This window comes from Pelophylax lessonae (genome assembly GCF_965119305.1).
Source record: "Pelophylax lessonae genome assembly, chromosome: 6".
Taxonomy (NCBI): Eukaryota; Metazoa; Chordata; class Amphibia; order Anura; family Ranidae; genus Pelophylax; species Pelophylax lessonae.
In genome coordinates, this window is record NC_138773.1 from 65,006,778 (window position 1) to 65,028,026 (window position 21,249).

At 44.1% G+C, this 21,249-nt stretch overlaps 1 protein-coding gene across 1 annotated transcript in view; it reads right to left on the reverse strand.

Annotated features, from left to right (window-relative positions):
- SYNGR3 (synaptogyrin 3) overlaps positions 1–21,249 on the reverse strand; it is a 131,449-nt gene that overhangs the window by 49,040 nt on the left and 61,160 nt on the right. The window lies entirely within an intron of this gene.

The following is a 21,249-nucleotide window of genomic DNA, read 5'->3' on the forward strand; positions in this document are numbered from 1 at the left end:
ATACTAACAAAGACGGGAGCAATAAACATAGTACCAGGCATATTCCCTAAAGCCGCAGCTATTTATCTCTAATAATCTACAACCCTAAAACTGCAAGGGAGCATGGGTATTATCAAGACTCAAGGGACTACCACAGTTTATTGGTATTATATATATATATATATATATATATATATATATATATATATATATATATATATCGCTCTCTGTCCATGACCTGTGGAAATAAACTCAATTTAAATTTTTGAAGGGGCACTTTACTCAAGAGTGAAAATTAAAGTGTATCTAAAGCTGATTATTTTAGTTTTGAAAAGAGTGATGAGGGGTTAGAATCACTGTCAGGTTTTTATTGTCTGTCCCCACTGAGGATATTCACACTCCCAGCTTGTCCTGGTGACTTTTGTCACTGAGAAAAAGGAGTGTATTTAAAAAAAAATGCATAGCTGCAATGTAAATTTGTTCTTTGTGAATGAGACAAAATTGAATGTTCTCAGGCTTTATTCTCTGAAGATTGAACGTGTGAATGTGGCAAATACCAAATTATGGCCAGTAGATGGTTCTGACTATTGTAGGATGTATGCTCCTCACCTTCATCTTGAGGCCATAATGTAGTATTTTCCACATTCACACATGATCTGTAGAGAATACAGCCTGAGAACATTCAATTTTGCCTCATTCACACTGAACAAATGAAATTTACATGCAGTTCCCATGGATAAACTGCTATGCATACTTTTTATAAATGCATCCCTAAGACCTGGTACACACTGAGGCGATCCGACTTCGGGAGGCGACCTGTGAAGTCGCGTGCACCGCGACTTCGGCGCGACTTGCAGGGACTTCACATAATGGAAGTCTATGCAAGTCGCTCCCAGGTCGCCCCAAAGTAGTACAGGACCCTTTTTCTAAGTCGGAGCGACTTGTGTCACTCCTATTAGAACGGGTCCTGTACTACTCAATGGACCGCGACTTGTCAGGCTGACAAGTCGCCTGACAAGTCACGCTAGTCTGAATGGGCTCTAAAAGTGAGGAAAAATCTAAAAGCAAAACAGACAAAATCTGCTTGGCACACCAGATGTGGTGACAACTGTCTAAAAAATGCATTTCCTTTACTCTGTAGAGATCTCCTCTCACGTGTTGTGTCATAAAGAAAAATGTCCCCAATGGGACACAAACTGCAAGATACAAAAACTGCCAGGACATGTCATAGCTTGCTGAAAACATTTTCCCTGTTGGATATTTTGGTGTTCCAGGGTTGTGTGGAATCCTAGAGTTCCTCTAGAGCAGAGGTGTCAAATTAAATTTCATTGTGTTGCATCAGCATTATGATTGCCCTCAAACTGCTGGTTGTATCTGTGGTGCGCTACGTACAGAGTGCAGAGTTCAGGAGTGCGTTATGTATAGAGTGCAGAGATCAGGAGTGCATTACGTACAGAGAGCAGAGTTCAGGAGTGCAATACGTACAGAGTGCAGAATGCAGGAGTGCGTTACATACAGTGCAGAGTTTAGGAGTAGGTTACGTACAGAGTGCAGGAGTGCGTTACGTGCAGAGTTCAGGAATGCATTATGTACAGAGTGCAGTGTTCAGGAATACATTACGTACAGAGTTCAGGAGTGTGTTACATGCAGAGTTCAGGAGTGCGTGACAAACAGAGTGGAGAGTTCAGGAGTGCTTTACATACGGAGTGCAGAATTCAGGAGTGCATTACGTACAGATTGCAGAATTCAGGAGTGTGTTACATACAGAGTGCAGAGTTCAGGAATGCGTTACGTAAAGAGTGCAGAGCTCAGGAGTGCGTTACATACACAGTGCAGAGTTCAGGAGTGCGTTACGTAAAGAGTGCAGAGTTCAGGAGTAAGTAATGTATAGAGTTCAGGAATGCATTACATACAGATTTCAGGAGTGTGTTACATACAGAGTTCAGGAGTGAGGTACATACAGAGTGCAGAGTTCAGGAGTGAGGTATGTACAGAGTGCAGAGTTCGGGAATGAGGTACGTACAGAGTGCAGAGTTCAGGAATGCGTTAAATACAGAGTGCAGAGTTCAGGAATGCATTACGTACAGAGTGCAGAGTTCAAGTGTGCTCTACATACAAAGTGCAGGGTTTAGGGGTATGGTATGCGCAGTGTGCCACACCAACCCCCCCCCCCCACACACACACACACACATGCCTGTCCAGGCTCTCGTAACTCCCTTTGTAGGCGGCGCTAGTTCCACCCTGTGTCAGTGCTGTATCTTGGCCTAGGCCAACAAGGCCCAGGCCTAGGACGGCACTTTGCAGGGGGGCAGCAAAAAAGCTGCACTCCACACAGAAAGAACAGCCTCCTCCCGGTTCCCTCACGAAAAGGGTCCCCGCCGGCTTGCGCTACACTTTTAGGATAGTGCCAGTCTTATGGGGCGAATTGGACCAGAGGGCAGGATCCAGGAGGCAAATCAATCTGGCACCCACATAAAGCACTCACACTGCTACCTGCCGGTATGATAAAACTGGCGAATGGGGACATTCGAACAGAACGCAGGCCACCAACCACACTTAATACAACTGGTTTGATGGCCCCCAATGCTAATAAGTGTGGCACTGCAGCCTAATGCTCCACCTACTCTCCTCCGCCCCCAGGTATGGCAGGCATCATGTCAATAATCTAATTTCATTTCTTTAAACATCCTTGTCCTTGAGCGAGCATATTGAATTGCATCTTATACAATTAAGACTTTTAATTGTATATGATGGTTATAATATTTTGGACCTGCTCACTATATATGTGCAATCGCAATATGTCACTGGGTTAGTAAGATTATTCCTATCTTATAAGATATTTGGACTTGTGTTTGCTGCCACTGATTATTTCACTTATTTGTATAATGACTCTGGACTTCCTAGTCATTATACAAATAAGTGAAATATTCCTATAATTACAATCAGTGGCAGCAAACACAAGTCCAAATATCTTAGGCGGCACTGATAGGCTGCACTGGTGGCCATTGATGAGGCTACACTGATATGCTGCACTGATGAGGCTGCACTGATGGGCAGTAATGAGGCTGCACTGATGGGCACTGATGAGGCTGAACTTATGGGAACTGATGAGGCTACGCTGATGGGCACTGATACACTGTGGTTGTGGTCTGTGGTTTACAGATGACAGAACGGGTCATAAACATGAAGGGGTGTGGCCTTTGCAGGAAGGGGTGGGTCATATTTAAATTAGGGGTTGCACAAGTTTAGTCAGGCCTAGGGCAGCGCAAAACCAAAATACACCACTGCCCTGTGTAGGTGTCTCTCTCTACTTCCCATGTATTTGGCTCTGTTATATCCCCTGTGTAGGCAGCTCTGCTTCACTTTGCAGGGTGCTTGTTCTCACTTTCACATTCTGGAGAGCATCCGGAAGCCACTGAAAGCAAAGCTGTGTTTACAAGTGACAGTCAAAGCAGGGAAAGCAGGAGTGGAGGGTGAGAGCCAAAGGTTGCTGAATATAGTTCTGCCATATTCCGGGTGCAAAACTGGGTGGGAGGGCCAGGCCTTATGTCTGACATATGTGCTCTAGAGGTTGCTAGGGTTTTCTCGAGCTGTGAGCAATTTCTGACTCTCAAATAAGTAACCACTGACACCAGTCTTTTTTTTTTTTTTTTAGCTATCTGTACAGGGAGCATTCTTCTCGCAGACCATCGATGTAAGGAGCAATTTACCCAAGGACCATCAAAGTGCTGGAGCCCTCCTCCTAATTACCACCAATGAAAGGGTTCATTCTGCCACGAATAGCCAGAGCGAATTTTGCTTGATTCTCCCATTAATACAGTCAGCGTTGATGGGGGAATCCCTCCTGCTGAGCCATTGTATTCTCCCGGGTGGGGGGAAGCCGTTCCCGCTGGGAGAAGACAGTGATTATTGCTAGCGGCTATACCAGCTAGTGATAATTGCATGTCAAATCTGGCAGGCTGGTTGTGCCCAAGTTGATCAATCAACTTGGTACATTCAGCCTGCCCACACATAGTTTGAATCTAAGCTGGTTCAGAAGGAACGGACTATGGCTGGCCTTGTATCCATTGACCATCTATGTAAGAAAGGATTTCACTGACCACCAATATAAGTCTTAACTGACTCACTGTTCATGCTAACGTACAATGAGCTGTAGATACAATAATCATTAGCAGGGGTTCACCCTGGGAACTAAAAGTTATTTCAAGAGTTCCTCTGTGTTAAAAAGGTTTGGAAAGGCTGGCTTAAAGTATATCTAAACGTAAAATTTTTGTTTCAGTTTTGGATAGATTAGGGAGTGATAAAACTCCTAACAAGTTTTTTTTATATGTTACTGCCTGTGTTCCGCTAGGGAGATTTCCTTCCACTTCCTGTCCTGGGGCCCCAACAGGAAATAAGAGGAAATCTCTCCAATGTGAACAAGATTCCCATCCTAGAGAGTTGTCCTAGGGACAAGTGTTCCCACTAGAAAATATACCCTCTCCTTTTGTTCTGGTGACAACTTTACAATCTTGTTTTTTTTTTTTTTTTCACTTACTGACTTTCTGGCAAACAGAGGGGCACATAGATAGCAAAGAAAATGTAACAAAATATGTAATTCTTCCAAAATCAGGGATGCTCAGGGTCAACTGGTCTCCCACCCCAAGGATGTATTACAAACCTTCACATCCTTCTATCAGAAGCTCCTCTCCCCACCCACAGTGGCCCCATCCTCTGCTTCTGAGGGTTGGTTCAGTTCTACGTTATTGCCATCCTTGTCGGGGGCGCAGCTAACCAGCTTGAACGCCCCATGCATGGACCTAGAAGTTATGTCTATAATTAAATCCCTCAAGACCTCGAAGGCCCCTGGCCCTGACGGGTTCACCCCCTATATTATAAAAAAATTTTGACACCCTGGCCCCTAAACTCTCCCCACTATTCAACCACATATTACAAGGTAACACATTCCCTGAAGAGATGCTGCATGCTAACATGACCTTCATCCCCAAACCGAATAAGGACCACTCTCTCAGAATTTTTGTCCAATCTCGGTACTCAATAACGACCTTAAAATATTCGGCAGACTGTTGGCTGATCGCCAGACCCCTATGATTACTTCTCTTATTGCCCCGGACCAGACAGGTTTCATCCCCACGAGGCAGATCACTGGCAATATTAGATTAGCTACCAATGTAATACAAGATGCTAACCTATTTTCTAAAAAGGTCCTGATTTTAGGCCTTGACATCCATAAAGCTATTGATAGCGTCCTGTGGTCATACATAGATGATATACTAGCTCGCTTTGGTTATGGGGGAGAATTTGTGCATGGTGTCAAGGCTTTATATCACAATCCTCAAACTAGAATTAGGCTGCCTGGCTGCTCCTCTGACTATTTCTAGATAGGCAGGGGTACCAGACAGGGATGCCCTCTATCACCCTTCATTTTTGCCTTGGCAATTGAGCCCTTGGCCAGGGCGATAAGAGCCAGTCCTGACATTAGGGGATACCGAACAGGGGATGCGGAATTTAAATTGAGTCTCAATGCAGAGGATGTCCTCTTGTTTTTACCAGACCCAATGGTATCTCTTCCTAACCCGATATCTCTACTGAGCGCCTGCCAGACCCTCACAGGCCTGGGGGTTAACATTTCAAAGTGTTCTGCTATCCCAATCAATTTTTCTCAGAGTATGATCAGAACCCTTAAAGACTCATTTGGCTTCTCTACATTGGAGAGTGGTTTACAATACTTAGGGATACGTCGGGCCCCTTCTCTGTCTGCAATTTATAACGCTAACTACCCCCAGGCCTACACGAGAGTCAAACAGTGGTTACGTCTCTGGTTCTCCTTCCCCATATCCTTTATGGGCAGGGTGGCCGCTGTTAAAATGTCTATTCTGCCTAAACTTTTGTACTTTTTCAGAGCCTTGCCAGTTTGTTTCCCGCCGGACCATCGAATCCATTCAGAGCGCCATCAACCATTTCGTATGGAAAGGCAAAAAAACTAGATACGGTAAGCTTTCCCAAGGAGGCCTGAGGGTCACCCAATGTATGGCTTTATTATTTGGCTGCTAGACAATAGGCCCAATGGCATGCCCTGGCAGTACAGATCCCATGGCTACGATTTCAGCCGATATCTGTACGCCCATATCACCTGCCGGGTCTGCTATGGGTCTCCAATTTAAGATGTGGGGACTTGAGCCTGTTAAACAGTATAGTGGCTCAAACTGTCCGCCTCTGGGCACTCTATAAACATAAATATTCCCTTTATACCCCCAGTCCTCCTCTTTTCTCATTCCTCTGTGATAGCAGATTCCCACCCGCTTTTAACTCCCTCAATGATTTTAGCTGGTGGGAAAACAACTCCCTAATTACCCTAAAGGACCTATCTCAAGGGTCGTCATTCATATCCTTCTCAGCCTTGACAGACCGGCATCAAATCCCTCTAAGGGAATGTTATAAATTTCTCCAATTTCGACACTTCATTGAATCCCTATATACCCTTAACGCTTGCCCTAGATTTTCGGCCTTTGAGTCGATTTGCCAGAATTCATCTGGGGATAAAGGAGTGATATCTAGATTATACAGTTACCTAAACAACACCTTGCTTCCGGAGAAGTCGGTGGTGATGGTTCGGTGGGAGACAGATGTGGGACTGGAGTTCACGGCAGAGGAATGGACGGATATGATTGCTAATATGCCTAAATTCACTCGCTCAATGGCTCTCAAGGAAACAGTGGTGAAGTTACACACAAGATAGTACCTATCCCTGATAGGATCCTAGAAATTTTACCCTGAGATATCAGAGGTATGCTTTAGAGGCTGCCCGGAGACGGGCTCTCTTCTCCACAATTTCTGGAGTTGTATTGTCCTCAAACCAATCTGGGAACGGGCAGCGTCGATGATCACTCAATGGTCGGGGTCAACTGTCCCTCTAGCACCCTCCATGGGCTTACTATTTGCATCCCTACCCGGGAAACCGACCCACACCCAGAGACTAGCTCACACACTCTTTTACTCCATCCACTGGGCAATAGCCCTTAAATGGCGTTCCCCCTCAGTCCTCTGGGCCCAGGTGCTCCAGAGGATGGAAACTATCAAATGAATGGAACATTTCCATCACACTATCTATGACACCATGCACATCTTGAACAGCAAGTGGTTACACTGGACTTGATTTGGGATCAGCCCGGTGCCGGTCTTGTTCACTCATAAACTCCTTGTATAATTGGACTTGTCATGACTGTTTAAGAATAGTTGGCCTTTGTTTCTCTTTCTTTATTTTTTGCTTTCCTTTGCTGCTGTTCCTTGGTGTGTTTTTTTATTGTTTTTCTCCCTCCTTATCTATATACCTTCAAGGAGACCTCTCTCCAAACAAATAAGGAGTTGCTGCCTGTCTCTGAATCTGAGGTTGCCCTCACTTATACCTACAGATTATATTGGACATGCTACACTTTTATATGCATGTCTTATGCCTCAACCCATGCACCCTTATCTGTTAGAAATGGTTTTGTTTTGTTACTTCCATGCAATCACTATAGATTGATATGATGAGCCGTCGGCACTAAAACCCACTGTATATTTACTGCTGAATAACCACATGTATTTCGGTCACGATTTGTATGTTTGTTTTCTTTCTCATGCTTCAATAAAACATTTGTTTTAAAAAAAAGATGTAACTGGTTTCTAAATTTTGCTAGTGTGCTTCTCTGATTAGGCATCATTGTATTTCATGTATTCTGTAAAATTTACTGCCTTCAAAGAATATGGTTGAGCCATGTTGGCTCTTTTTGCACTGTTAAACCTTTTTCCTACATAAAAATCATTGAAACATAAAAAAAAAAAAAAAAAAAAGATGTAATTCTTCCCCACTCCATCCAAAACTAAAAAAATGCATTAACATTGGCTTTAAAAATATACAATACATGTGTTTAAACTGACCAATCAAGGTCTTTTAATCGGATGCAGCAGAATAGACACAGTGATTGAGGGATATTTATTTTCTATATTCAGTCTCTAGATTTGCATCCTATTATTTTCCATGTGACCTAGCACAGAACATTAAATCACACAGAGAGGATCAATTCAGATCAATCGCCTACATACAAAGCTCCAGTATAGCGAGGTCAGGCAAGCATTCAGACACTGTGAATTATTAGACAGATGTGGTACCCTGCTGGTCTGACACAGTTCAGTATGGAATTGAATGGGGAGCACTCTCCCCATCACATGGTATTGATAAATGCAATGAACAGAGCCAGTTTACTGGCCTTCAGACTTTAGGGGGGGCACTCTGTGGCCAGTGGGAGAAGAAAATCATCTAGTTCTGGGCACCAGTCCTCAAGAAGGATGTGCTGGAACTGGAGAGAGTCCAGAGAAGGGCAACAAAGGTTACGAAGGGACTGGAGGATCTCAGCTATGAGGAACAGCTACAAGCATTGAACTTATTCCCTCTGGAGAGGAGACGCTTAAAATGGGATATGATATTGATGTACAAATACCGTACTAGTGACCTTAGCATATGGAAAAAAAATTTCAGTGAAAGGGAATTTGAAAAGACACGCGGCCATTCACTAAAACTGGAAGAGAAGCTGTTTAACCTTAAACTGCGTAGAGGGTTCTTTACTGTCAGAGTGGTAGGGATGTGGAATTCTCTTCCACATACAGTGGTGTAGCACCCTCCTAGGTAGGTGCTAGCGAGAAAGTATAGTTTTGAGCTCTGTCTTCTTACCAGAGGGGCTGCAGGTAAATCTATAGTGGTCTTTGCCTACCAGAGAGCAGGATCTGTTAGTGACGTCTGCTCATTGTGCTCAGTATGCGGTTCATTCAGTCTGGAGAGTGTTTCACGCTGGTCCAATAGGGTGGCACGTTGGACAGTGGAAGGAAACCTGACGAATGGGTCCATAGGCTTTTGACACAGTCCTAATGATTGGCAGAGGGCAGGTCGCCTCAGTGCATTCTGGGATACTGTATAAAACCCAGGAGCACATGTGCTGAGGGGTCTTTCGTTGGATAGCGGAGTCCCGGAGGGAGGGGTGGCTGCCTCATCATCTGTAGAAGTGCCATGTGGACGCAGGAGGTCGTCCTGAGGGCCAGATGAGTGGTTGAGAGGAGCTGAACCCAGAGGTCCAGGGAAGCTAACTGAGAGGGGAGACACTAGAGACCCTGTGGCTGCAGTATCGTGAGTACAGGGACTCATGTTAAGGGGCCTGACCTGAGGGGGCCACACCTGCTTATAGGATAGTCAGAGGACCGGTGTCATCAGAGTGAGTGGATACTAGGGAGAGTGTCCTAAAGATAAGAGATTGTCAACCAAATCGTCTTGAAGGAACCAAGAGACTTAATTCCTTTTCATCCAAAGTGGCAGGATGAATTAACAGCCTGGCTGTTCCACATATAGAAGCAAAGTAGAGAAGATAGAGGTCCTCAAATTCTGTGAATAGTAAATTGGAGTAACCCACTATTTTCTTCTCCTATCCCCATTATAAAATAAACAACAAAACAACCAAATACCCCTGGACTGATTATTGAAGTGTGAGCCAAGAGGAATTAGGAAATTGCATTTGCTTATAGCCGTGTGCTGGTAACCAGGGGGACCCGCAGAGTGAATATCTAGCAGCTTTTATGGGGGCAGTGCAACAGTGGTATCAGCAGGGAGCGTCGATGGTTTAAAAAAAATATTAGATGGGCACCTTAACAATCACAACATAGAGGGTTATACAATGTACTATTACCATAAACACAAGCACACTCACACACCACAGGTTGAACTGGATGGACTGGTGTCTTTTTTCAACCTTACCAACTATGTAACTATGAAACTATGAAAAATGCAGCGGTGTCAATGGAAGTAAACAATATCTCATCATTGGTATTAGTAGGAGGTTTAATGCCCCATTGTTGGTGTCATTGGGAGTAATTATGCCCCATCGTTGGTGTCAGTGATAGGAGTAGTGTCCCAAGGGCAGCAAAGGGCCATAGGGGAATCCTGAGGGCCACAATTTAGAGACCACTGGTTTAGAGCAACAAATGCAATGTTTTGGGGAAGCTCCAATAGAAGCATTCCTGTTTAAGGGTCTAGTGGTAGTCAGTTAAAGGAGCGCCCAAAATCAGCAATAAGAATCCCACTTAGATCAAAAGATCCGACAGGTTATGCTGTTGGCTGCAGATCCGAATAGAAACATTTACGCCGTGAAGAAGGGGGAGTCTCTGTTCCGCCGAAACGCGTTGGCTTTAACATGTTCTGCTACCAATAAAACTACGATCTTTTGATCTAAGTGGGATTCTTATTGCTGATTTTGAGCGCTCCTTTAACCGACTACCACTAGAAACTTTGGAAACGACCACTGGGCCGTTTTTTAAAGTAGCAGCCCAGACCCCTTAACAAGGGTCCACTTCCTTTTTCATCCAGTCGGGCCAGATTCATTGGGAGGTAATTTCCCCAAGTGGCCCTCTCTCACCTACCACCCACCCACAGACTCTCTATCGAGCAGGTCAGACCAGCGCAGCCATCAACTTTAAAAAAAAAACTACTGTTTAAGGGTCTGGCCACCCAGAAGTAATATATCAGTGTTTCCTGAATGCTGGAAAGTTAAAGCACAATTCCGGGACATGCTTGCCTTCTAGGTTGAAGAGCCACTTTATCCCTGAGCAGAGTGATAGCCTGCCCCAGCCTAATAATTAGGCATTAGCGAGCGCTACTAGCGAGTCTCCACTTGGGCACGCTAAGCCCCACCCACACACAGAAGACAATAAGTAGGCAGACTCTATAACCCTTCCTCACTCCATGAAAAAAATAAAGTAAAGTTTATGATAGTAATATCTTGAAAGTTCTCTTGTCCAGAGGACTGCTTGTTTCATAATTTTTTTCCATTGGCCCCACAGCCTTCCTCTCTTCATCATTCTGGCTCCAGCAGTTTCCGGGGAGACCCCCACTGCATTTTCCAGAAGGCTGAGGGAGCCCATTCACAGAACAGAGCCTCACACATTATCAAGGCCTGCCTGAATCTGGAAAAGGCAGTCTGCTGAGAAGGACCAAGGTGGCCTTGTGCAACACAGCTGAACAATGGACCACAGCAGGACGACGCTGATCTGCAGGGCAGGTAAGTGTACGTTTTTAACAGAACAGGTAAAGCGGGATGGAGTGGAGAAAAAAGAGGAAGAGTGAAGTTCCTCTTTAATAGTGGCCATACACGCTTCGATAAATGATCAATTTATTTTCTCTTCCAATAGGAAAAATCAATCTATAGTTAGCCTAACCATTTGATCAATATGCCACACACATGGAAGTGAATTACAATCAATAGTTAAGATACATTTGTAACTTATGATCATATGTCATTGATCTGTGTTTCCAACGTGTACGCTCATAATCTGAATGATTGATATATGTGCATATGGGAAGTATCTCAGGGTGCGCACTGATGCTAAACGACTAACAATATTCAAACCCCATCTACACGACTTGGTTTGATTGAATCTGATTGAAATTGCGTTTACAGATAAAAAATTGAAGCATGCTTGGCCAGCACTATATAAAGAACTTACGCTATATTACCAAAAGTATTGGGACACCGGCCTTTACACACACATGAACTTTAATGGCATTGAACTTTAATGGCATCCCAGTCTTAGTCTGTAGGCTTGGCTATCCACAAGGTTTAGGAATGTGTCTATGCGAATGTTTGACTATTCTTCCAGAAGCGCATTTGTGAGGTCAGGCACTGATGTGGACGAGAAGGCCTGGCCCACAGACTCCGCTCTAATTCACCCCACAGGTGTTCTATCAGGTTGAGGTCAGGCGTCCTAATACTTTTGGTAATATAGTGTATAGTCATATAAGGCTCGGTTCACACTGATGCGACATAGGATCTGACTTGTGAGGCCCCAAGTCAGATGACATGTAATATTTCCCTATGACAATCACCTTAACTGATACTACACAAGTCTATCCAACTTTAGAAAAGGTTCCTTCACTACTTTGGTCCGATTTTGATATGACTTCCATACCACAGAGTGTAAAAAGTCATATCAAGGTCGTATCAGAGTCAGATTCCAAAGTTGCACTGAAAGTTGTGCAACTTTGGAGTTGGGCTACTGTGAACCGAGCCTATAAGCTTAATCTATAATTCTATAAATGACGCCTAACAACCAATGCTGGCTGGTAGAATAGATTCAGGAGTGACTCTATGTACAGTACACTGTGTACTTCAATGATTATCTAATATAGAGAAGAAAGTCCCTTTTTAATATTTTATCTCCTTGTATCATCTGCTTGTTAGTTAATTTGTGAAATCGATAAGACACACAGCTGGCCTCAGATAACAACGTTCTTATGTAAAACAAAATATATATCAAGGCACAATATCATTTAGACAGTAACGCATGGAACAGCTATTCTGTACAGGGATGCTGCAGCCTGTGCTGACAACTCTGTGTGTAAGGGATGATTTTACACAGAGAGTTGCCACAGATCACACAGACTACAGCCACCCCCATTATCCCCACATGTAGTACACCAAGCACCACTGTCACCACTGTCCCTGTCCCATGATCATCTGTACCAGTGCACAAAACATGTCACAGTGTCCTATGAACATCTGTACCAGTGCACAAAACATGTCAAAGTGTCCTATGAATAACATCTGCAATAGCGCAATAGTGTTCCATTGTGACATCAACATCTGTCAGTGTCCGCCGGTGGACGATCAACATCTGTCATAGTGTACAAGTGCAAAAAAAATCTGTTAGCGTATCAGTGTCCCACCAATAAATAAATAAAAAATGTAAATTGCCCCCGCTCCCCCATGCTCATGTGCAAACGCCAAAGCACATGTTGGTCCTATACGCATATGTAAACGGCAAAGCACCACACATGTGGGGTATCACCGCAAATGTTAGAGCGAGAGCAATAATTCAAGCACCAGACACCCTGTATAACTCTAAACTGGTAACCAATAAAGGCTTATAAAGCGTCGCCTACGGATATTTTTAAATACTGAAGTTTAAAACCATTTTACAAGCGTCATTTTAAAACGTGACATGCTTGGTATCTATTTACCTGGCGCAACAACATATTTTATATGTTAAAAAAATGTGGGTATTATATTGTCTCTGTGTGCATTGAAATTCATTAAAATATATGCGTTAGGGTGTAAAATTACGTTTAAAAAATTGCTGCGCAAATACCATGTGACATAAAAATTTGCAAAACCCAACATTTTATTCTCTAGGGCCTCTGTTACAAAAATAGATCATGTTTGAGTGTTCTAAGTAATTTTCTAGCAAAAATACTGATTTTTACTTGTAAACAAAAAACATGAGAAGAAGGCCTGGTCTTAAAGTGGATAATGCCTGACGGTACTTCTTGGATGTTGCACCTCTCTATGTGGCCAGGCTGTGAAAAAGTCCCACACAAGAGGTATCAACATACTCAGGATGAGTAGCAGAATGTGTTTGGGTGTAGTTGCAAGTATGCCTATGTCGTGTGTGAGAAATAACTTGTTAATATGACATTTATGTGAAAATAATATATAATAATATGTGAAAAAAATATATATATTTAATTTCTTCATTTTCTAAAGAATTGTGGGGAAAAAAATTGCAACTTCAAAAAAACTCGCCCTGCCTTTTACTAAATACCTTGGACTGTCTACTTTTCAAAAAAGGATAATTTGGGGAATATTTGTACTGTCTTGGCATGTTAGTGCCTCAAGAAATGAGGGCCCCATCAGTAGATCAGGCGTGATCAATTTTAATTGATTGGTACCATAGCTTGTAGATTCTATAACTTTCCCACAGACCAAATAATATATACTGATTTAGGTTACTTTTACCAAAGAAATGTAGCAGTATACATTTTGGTCAAAACTTAAGAAGAAAAATTACTTATTTGAAAAGTGCATTTTTTTTTTTTTTCGAAATTTGTGGGTCTTAGGTGAATAAGTACCACCAAAAGAAAGCTCTATTTGTGTGAAAAAAATAGTAAAAAAAATAATTTGGGTACAGTGTTGCATGACTGAGCAATTCTCATTCAGGCTGGAATCACAATTATGTGAATTGGATGAGGGATTCCCCGCATCCAATTCGCATGACAGGAGACAGTGACTGGCTATTAATGGAGCCGGTTCATACACCTCCAGGGCGGCTGTGGCCCGCACTGGTAAAGGGTCCTGTGCGTTTTTAGCTCCCTTTCCGATCCGAAATCAGGCAAAAATTCGGACCTGCTTTGCACCTGAAATGTAGAACCGGGGCGCAGCTAGTGTGAGCTCAGCTTCAAAGAGTGACAACACTGAAAGCTGAAAATTGTCCTGGGCAGGAAGGGGGTGAAAGTGCTCAGTATTTGAGCAGAAAACACTTGTAAAACAATCATAAAACGCTCAAGTCAGGCATTTCTATTGAAGTCTATGGGGCCAAAAACGCTTGGATTCTGCCAATAAGAAGCTCACATACTTTGAGCAACGGGCACTATGCTTCAGACGACAGAGAGCTCAGATGTGAACAGGGGCCATTGAAATGAATAGGATTTGGCTTGTTGAGAGTTTTAGAGCTACAAGCTTCAAGCAGAAATTCGCTCAGGTGTGAACGGGGTCTAGCAATATTTACTGGTGCAGAGAGTAAAAGAGATCTTACCGACACGAGAAACGCCTATTTCTGGACATTTTCAAAACCGCGCTACTATCTCAGCAAGACATACAATGCGCTTGTTGTGCCATTATTTTTTGATGGCACCTCCAACCATGGGTAAAAAGCCCATGTTTTTTTTGTTTGTTGCAAAATTTGCTTGGCTCAGTGGAAGGTACTTGAGCTACTTTGGCGTGTTAGTTGTGTGTAGGGAAGCTCATTTATGTCAACGGACTTCCCTATTCTGTCGTGTGATAAATGCACCAAAAATCCGCTAAGAAAACGTGTTGTTTTACACAGGTGTAATTGGGATCTCACTGCTATAAGGGCCCTGTTGGAAAGATTATCCCCCCCCCCCAATTCATGTCTAGGTGCTACCACAAAAAGATACAGAGGTTTCCAGTGTTTTGAGCCTAAGGATCGATATACATTCTAATCAATTTCCTTCCCTTTGTATTAAAAACCATTGCCATTTTTTTTTTGGGGTTGAACTCAATGGAGATGTGTCTTTTTTAATCAATTTCACATGTTATGTAATGCAATAATAAAGTAATACATAATTGTAGCCAGCCAGTGAAACTTTCTGTCTTCAGCTAGGTTCACACTAAGGCCCCTTTCACACAGGCTTTCCAATCAGGTCCGCCTGTTGTGGCATGTGAACAGCCCCCTCTGGCTGTATGGTAGACTTTAGAGGGGCAGTCAGGTCAACCGCCTCAGTGAAAAAGGTCTAAGGGCCCTTTCACACGGGCGCTCCGTATGTCCGCAAATCATCCTATTTTTTTGCGGATGATTTGCGGACATAATGTAAGTCTATGGCATTGCGGATGTCAGCGGAATACCATCCGCTGACATCCGATTTTCTTCCTTTCAGTTCTGTTCCGTTTTCTGGAACGGAACAGAACCCTGTTTTTTCCTCCGTTCAAAGAACGGAAAGGAAGCAAAATCGGATGTCAGCGGTGTCATCCGCTGACATTCGCAATGCCCATAGACTTACATTATGTCCGTATATCATCCGCAAATGGATGGGATGATATGCGGACATACGGAGCGGATGACATCCACTCCGTGAAAAAAAACAAAAAAGGGCCGGAGCGGATCTCAATGCGGTCCGCTCCGTGTGAAAGAGCCCCTAAATCTCTTGTCCACAAAACCCATCTGCCTAAGTCAGACTTCCTCAACCTTTTTACCCCAGACGACCCTTGAAATAAATTTCAGGCCTCAGGGAACCCCTGCTAAAATTAATCCATGAGGGTCAGTGGGAAGAATGCCACCCTTGCAGACAAATGAAAAATCACTGGTGTCATGTTGCTGGCTCTGCCAAGTAGTGTTGGCCCTGGAACGATGCAGGGTTCAGATTTGCATGGTGCATCAGATAGGAGGCCAAACAACCACAGCTCAAAGAACCCCAACAACCTCTGGAGGAACCCTGATTGAGAATGTCTGCTCTAAGACAAGTCTGGGTCAGTCTAGTTCATTTTCTCCTATTATGTGACAAACATCGTGATTACATTATATTGTACCATAACCGCATATTGGAAAGCACCAAAATGTAACTGGGGATTTACAACTCAGGAAAATTTGGGGATTTTTTAGTCCTATTTATATAACACTTTTGATTTGGCCTTTACAAGTGCCCTCATATATCTCCCTCATCTGGGTCCAAAACTTTTTTTAATCCTTTATTTTTATTTTTTGCAAGAACTATGGTTACATACGGCTATTGTTGGGTCCAAACCCTTTATTTTTTTTACAAATGTCCTTTTTGGATTGGCTATTTCCACATTTTGCAGCTTTACAATGCAGACATAACGCATGGATAAAAATCCATTGTTTCTTTCTATTAATGATGCTGACAGCAGCACTTATGTTGTGTTCTGCTTTTTCTACAGCTTCTGCATTTCTTTCTTCTTACATCACAAGGTTCAACCATCGCTGGTCTTGACTGCCATTTTAAGGGTGGCTCCTTTGCTTGCTGGGTCTTTTGGGACCCCACCAGAGCTACCCTTACCTGTGTTGGACATGTACAAACAGCCCAGGGATATAGAAATGATGATGTCATGGTGCACAAGCACAACGATGCTAAGAGTGATAGGACATTCAGTCCCAAGGAGGGTAACAGGAGACTTGTTTTTACAGAATGGGTTCTCCCCTTTTTGAAAAAGAGGTATGGCCAAAGCTCTTGTTGGTCACAGGAGTGCAATTAGTTCTGTACCCAGATTCAGCCAACAATGGGCTAAAGCCTGCTTTCAGCTGACGACACAGAGCCTGTACAAGCCCTGCACGAATCCAGACAATAATGTCAGAATCTACCTAGATGCCTAATAGGCAAATGGTTCGGTCTGTCAGCACACTGCTCCCCCCATCCAAAGGCCAGTGCTCCCGTGAACGCTGCAGGGGCAAAGCAGAGAGCAGTGACTGACGGTCAGTGCTCTGTGCTCACAGTGGCCCTAAGAACTGAGTGATCAGTGGTCAGTTCTCTGTGTAAATGCGGCAGGGGACAGATTCAGCAACAGATTAATGCTGCAGCCATCTAGGGGAGTATGAATTTTTTTTTTTTGTTGAATACCGCACTTCCTTTTTAAATTTCAAGCCACCACACAGAGGGAACTGCAGGCTGCGCTATTTACAAGGAGCCAACATTAGTGCTTTGTGGCATTGTGGTAAATTATTATAACCTGAAAAGTGATTAATAGGGAAATACAGATGTCATAAAAACGCAGAGGCTTTAGTACTATTTTAAGGGAACCTGCACTTTGCATCTGAAAGGCAAAGCAACAGGTTCACCTGAATTTCTGCTCCCCAGCTGTACATACTCAGCTTTCCTCCACTCAACGACATTCAGCCGCGAGGAACCTAGAGAGAAAGCCCTGTGTAAGCTCTAACTCATAAGCAGGAGCTTACGCCGGGCTAAAGATATTCTCTCTGCCCACAGCTGACAGCTCTAAACCAATCACCAGGCACCATCACTGTCAGGTGGTAAGAAGGGAAGTGAATTACATGTTCCCACATATCCAGAAGTATTGGATGTTTCTTTTGGAGCCAAAGGTATGTTCAGTTGGGGAGGGGCAAATAAAATGAAGCTATTTATTTGCCCTGCAGAGGTTAACTTTAGTGTCTCCTGCATTGATGTTTACATGTAAATGTGAAATGTGCAGACCCAGGAACTAAGCAGAGATCTTACTAATTAGGACCCTTAAAGTGTAACGAAACCCATAACAGTAAAATCAGTCTGTATATGCAGTAAAGCATGCTTGATATACTCTCTATGGAACCTGAGGGGTTAATCCTCTGCATTGTGTAAAATGGCTGTTTGATCCTGTCTTCTCTAATCCTCCCTTTCTTTCACAGTCCTCAATCCATCTCCTGATAGTACAGAGCCTTGGGGCACTCTGCACATGCTCAGTTTGGTGTGCATTGCTAGAGAGTATTTTTTTTTTTGGGAGGGTGCATGTGATCGGCACAGGGGCCAATCAGCACTGTCCAGACAAAGGTTCAGGGGTCATGCAGCCTCATTGGACAGTCAGAGGAGAATGAAAACTCCTCTTATAAGCTTAAACCAGTGCTCGGCCAGACACTGATAGAAGTCACAAGACTGCTATATACTGTTGATGAGAAAAGGTATTTAGCAGTTTATATTTACTAAAATCAGGGCTTTTTTTCAGCAGGAACGCGGGGGGAAAGCAAGTTCCGGCACCTCCAGCACTGAATGTATGTAATAGCAAGGTGTGTGGGGTTTGTTGGATGGTCTCTTGATGCTGGCTGCTTGGTGATCTATTGTCACTGGTAGGGATCTGTTATTGTGTGAGGGTCTGTTGTTGCTGCTGGAGGATCTATTGTTGCTGAAGGGTTTTATGTTGTTGGTAGGGATCTCCTGTTGAGGTAGAGGTCTATTGTTGGCTGATCTATTGATACTGGATGCTGGGAGAGCTGTTTTTGCTACTGGAGGGGGTCTAATGTTGCTGGGGTGGATTTTTTGTTGCTGGTTGAGGTATTTTGTTGTGCGTGGGAGTTGGGTAGGGGCGGAACTAAGGGACAGTGCTCAGAGGTGGGTAGTGGGTGGAGACAATGGGTGACTCAGAAGGGGGGGAGTTCCTGCACCTATTCTCAGAGAAAAAAAGCCCTGACTAAAATAATTGCATTTCTATGTTCTGTGTACTGTGGGAGACCAGATATAGTGAATGCAGGCTCCTGGGTTTAGTAACACTTTAAAGACATATAAGAAAGTGTACTGTGAGGCCCCTTTCACACGGGCAATCTGATCCAATCCGCCTGTCAGTTTTTCAAGCGGACCTGATCTGATGCTCCATGCATCCCAATAGGACAGCGGATGTCAGCGGTGACATCTCCGCTGACACCTGCTGCTCTCCGATCCGATCCTGTCCGTGAAATCCGGATGGATGGAAACCCTATTTTCCATCCGTCTGTTGAATCGGATCGGACGGGATCAGAATGAGGTCCGTTCTCATCCGATCTCCCAATAGAGGACAGCGGGGATCTGACAGCTCCGTCTCCGCACACAGAGCGGATCGATCCCCCGCTGAGCAGAACGGACTCCGTCGGGCGGTGTGCGCCCGTGTGAAAGAGGCCTAAGGCGAATTAACTCTCTAGCATCTTCTAAACACTAAATTCTGCTTTGGATGGACTGATCCCTTAAATGTAATACTCTCTGTTTCTAGCACATTAAAGTGTAACCAAACCCTAAATGACTCTCTTCCCCTACAGTGATGTGCCGTAGGGCCTTGGCCATCTTGATCTTCTGAGCCCAGATGATGTAACCCTAGTGCATACACAATCACCCCAGCACCAAGTGTGCCAAGAATGCAGCTTGAACAGCTTAGTGTACATGCACAGTTTATTGTACATTCTAAAGCAGCCTTTCTCACCCTTTTTATCCCAGAGGAACCCCTAAAAAAAATGTCAGATCTTGGGGAACCCTTACTAAATCCAAATCGTCAGGGGTTGTTGGAAGGCAACATGTTGTTAATATCAAATAATTCTGAACTGTTGAGATCTGGCAATACCTAAGCCATCTGGATACTGCTGGGCAGTAGTCTTGGAGTAGTCTTGGAGTAACAGTACCCCAGGATTACCCATGTGTATAACAGAAGAGTGAATATCAGGATGAGGATTCACACATTCACACATACTCCCTGGCGTTGAGGTATGGAAATTAGATAGCATGGCCTCAGACCTCATGGTAATGTGACGATTTAAGTACCAAATTGCCTTCAACCAGAACATCAAAGGGCAAGCTGTGTTTGGAATGCTGACCCGGGCCAAGGGATTTGCCCATAATGCAGCAATGCCATCTGCTGGATGTTGCCAAGGAGAGCAACAACTCATCAGATGAAGAACTGTACAGGGGGGTGAGTAGAGGTTGTCTGGACAGGTGTGGCTTGTGTGTAAAGTAAAGGGCCAAGGTACGTCATGGTCTAGCTCTCTTTTTCCTCAAACCCAGCTATGATATACAGAACAATGAGGATGAATGTTAGGTGACATAGCATGTCTCTTCTGAAAATAAAAACCTTCCTGCACGCAAGTTTTTTTAATTGACCTCTTCTAACCTTTCTCATTGTGTCCTTATACCAACCAGTTCTTTGCAGGAGATGCACTATATTGCCAAATATTGCCAAAAGTATTGGGACGCCTGCCTTTACACCCACATGAAATTTAATGTCATCCCAGTCTTTATCTGTAGGGTTCAATATTGACTTGGCCCACCATTTGAAGCTATAACAGCTTCAACTCTTCTGGGAAGGCTGTCCACAAGGTTTAGGAGTGTGTCTATGGAGATGTTTGACCATTCTTCCAGAAGTGCATTTGTGAAGTCAGACACTGATGTTGGACGAGAAGACCTGGCCAGCAGTCTCTGCTCTAATTCATCCCAAAGGTGTTCTATAGGGTTGAGGTCAGGACTCAGTTAAGTTCCTCTACCCAAAACTCACTCATCCATGTCTTGTTTGGACCTTGCTTTGTGCAGTGGTGCGCAGTCACATTGGAACAGGAAGGAGCCATCCCCAAACTGTTCCCACAAAGTTGGGAGCATTAAATTGTCCAAAATGTCTTGGTATACTGACACCTTAAGAGTTCCCTTCACTGGGACTGAGGGGCCAAGCCTAACCCCTGAAGAACAACACCACACTATAATCCCCCCTCCACCAAATTTTACACTTGGCACAATGCAGTCAAGCAAGTACCAATCTCCTGGCAAAGCCAAGCCCAGACATGTCCATCCAATTGCCAGATAGAGAAACGTATTTCGTCACTCCAGAGAACACGTCTCCACTCCTCTAGAGTCCAGTGGCAGCGTGCTTTACTCCACTGCAACTGACGCTTTGCACATGATGTAAGGCACACGTGTCAAACACAAGGCCCTGGGGCCGAATCCGGCCCTCCAGGCCATTTCATGTGGCCCTCGCACCTCTCCTGCAGCTGCATTGTTTCTCGCACCTTGTCTCAGCAGTCCGCATCAGAGAGCAAGACAGAACTCCTCCTACAGATCCTGCACCTCTCTGTACAGTCACAGCACCCCCTCCTCTCCACTTCCCCTAGTCTTAGCATTCAGCAGACTCTAGCCCTCCTTTTGTCCTCCTCCAGACTCTTCACTTTCTGCTTCCCAGCGCCGCCCCAGCTTCTTCCCGGTAGCAGCACAAGGTAAGGGGGTGCCCT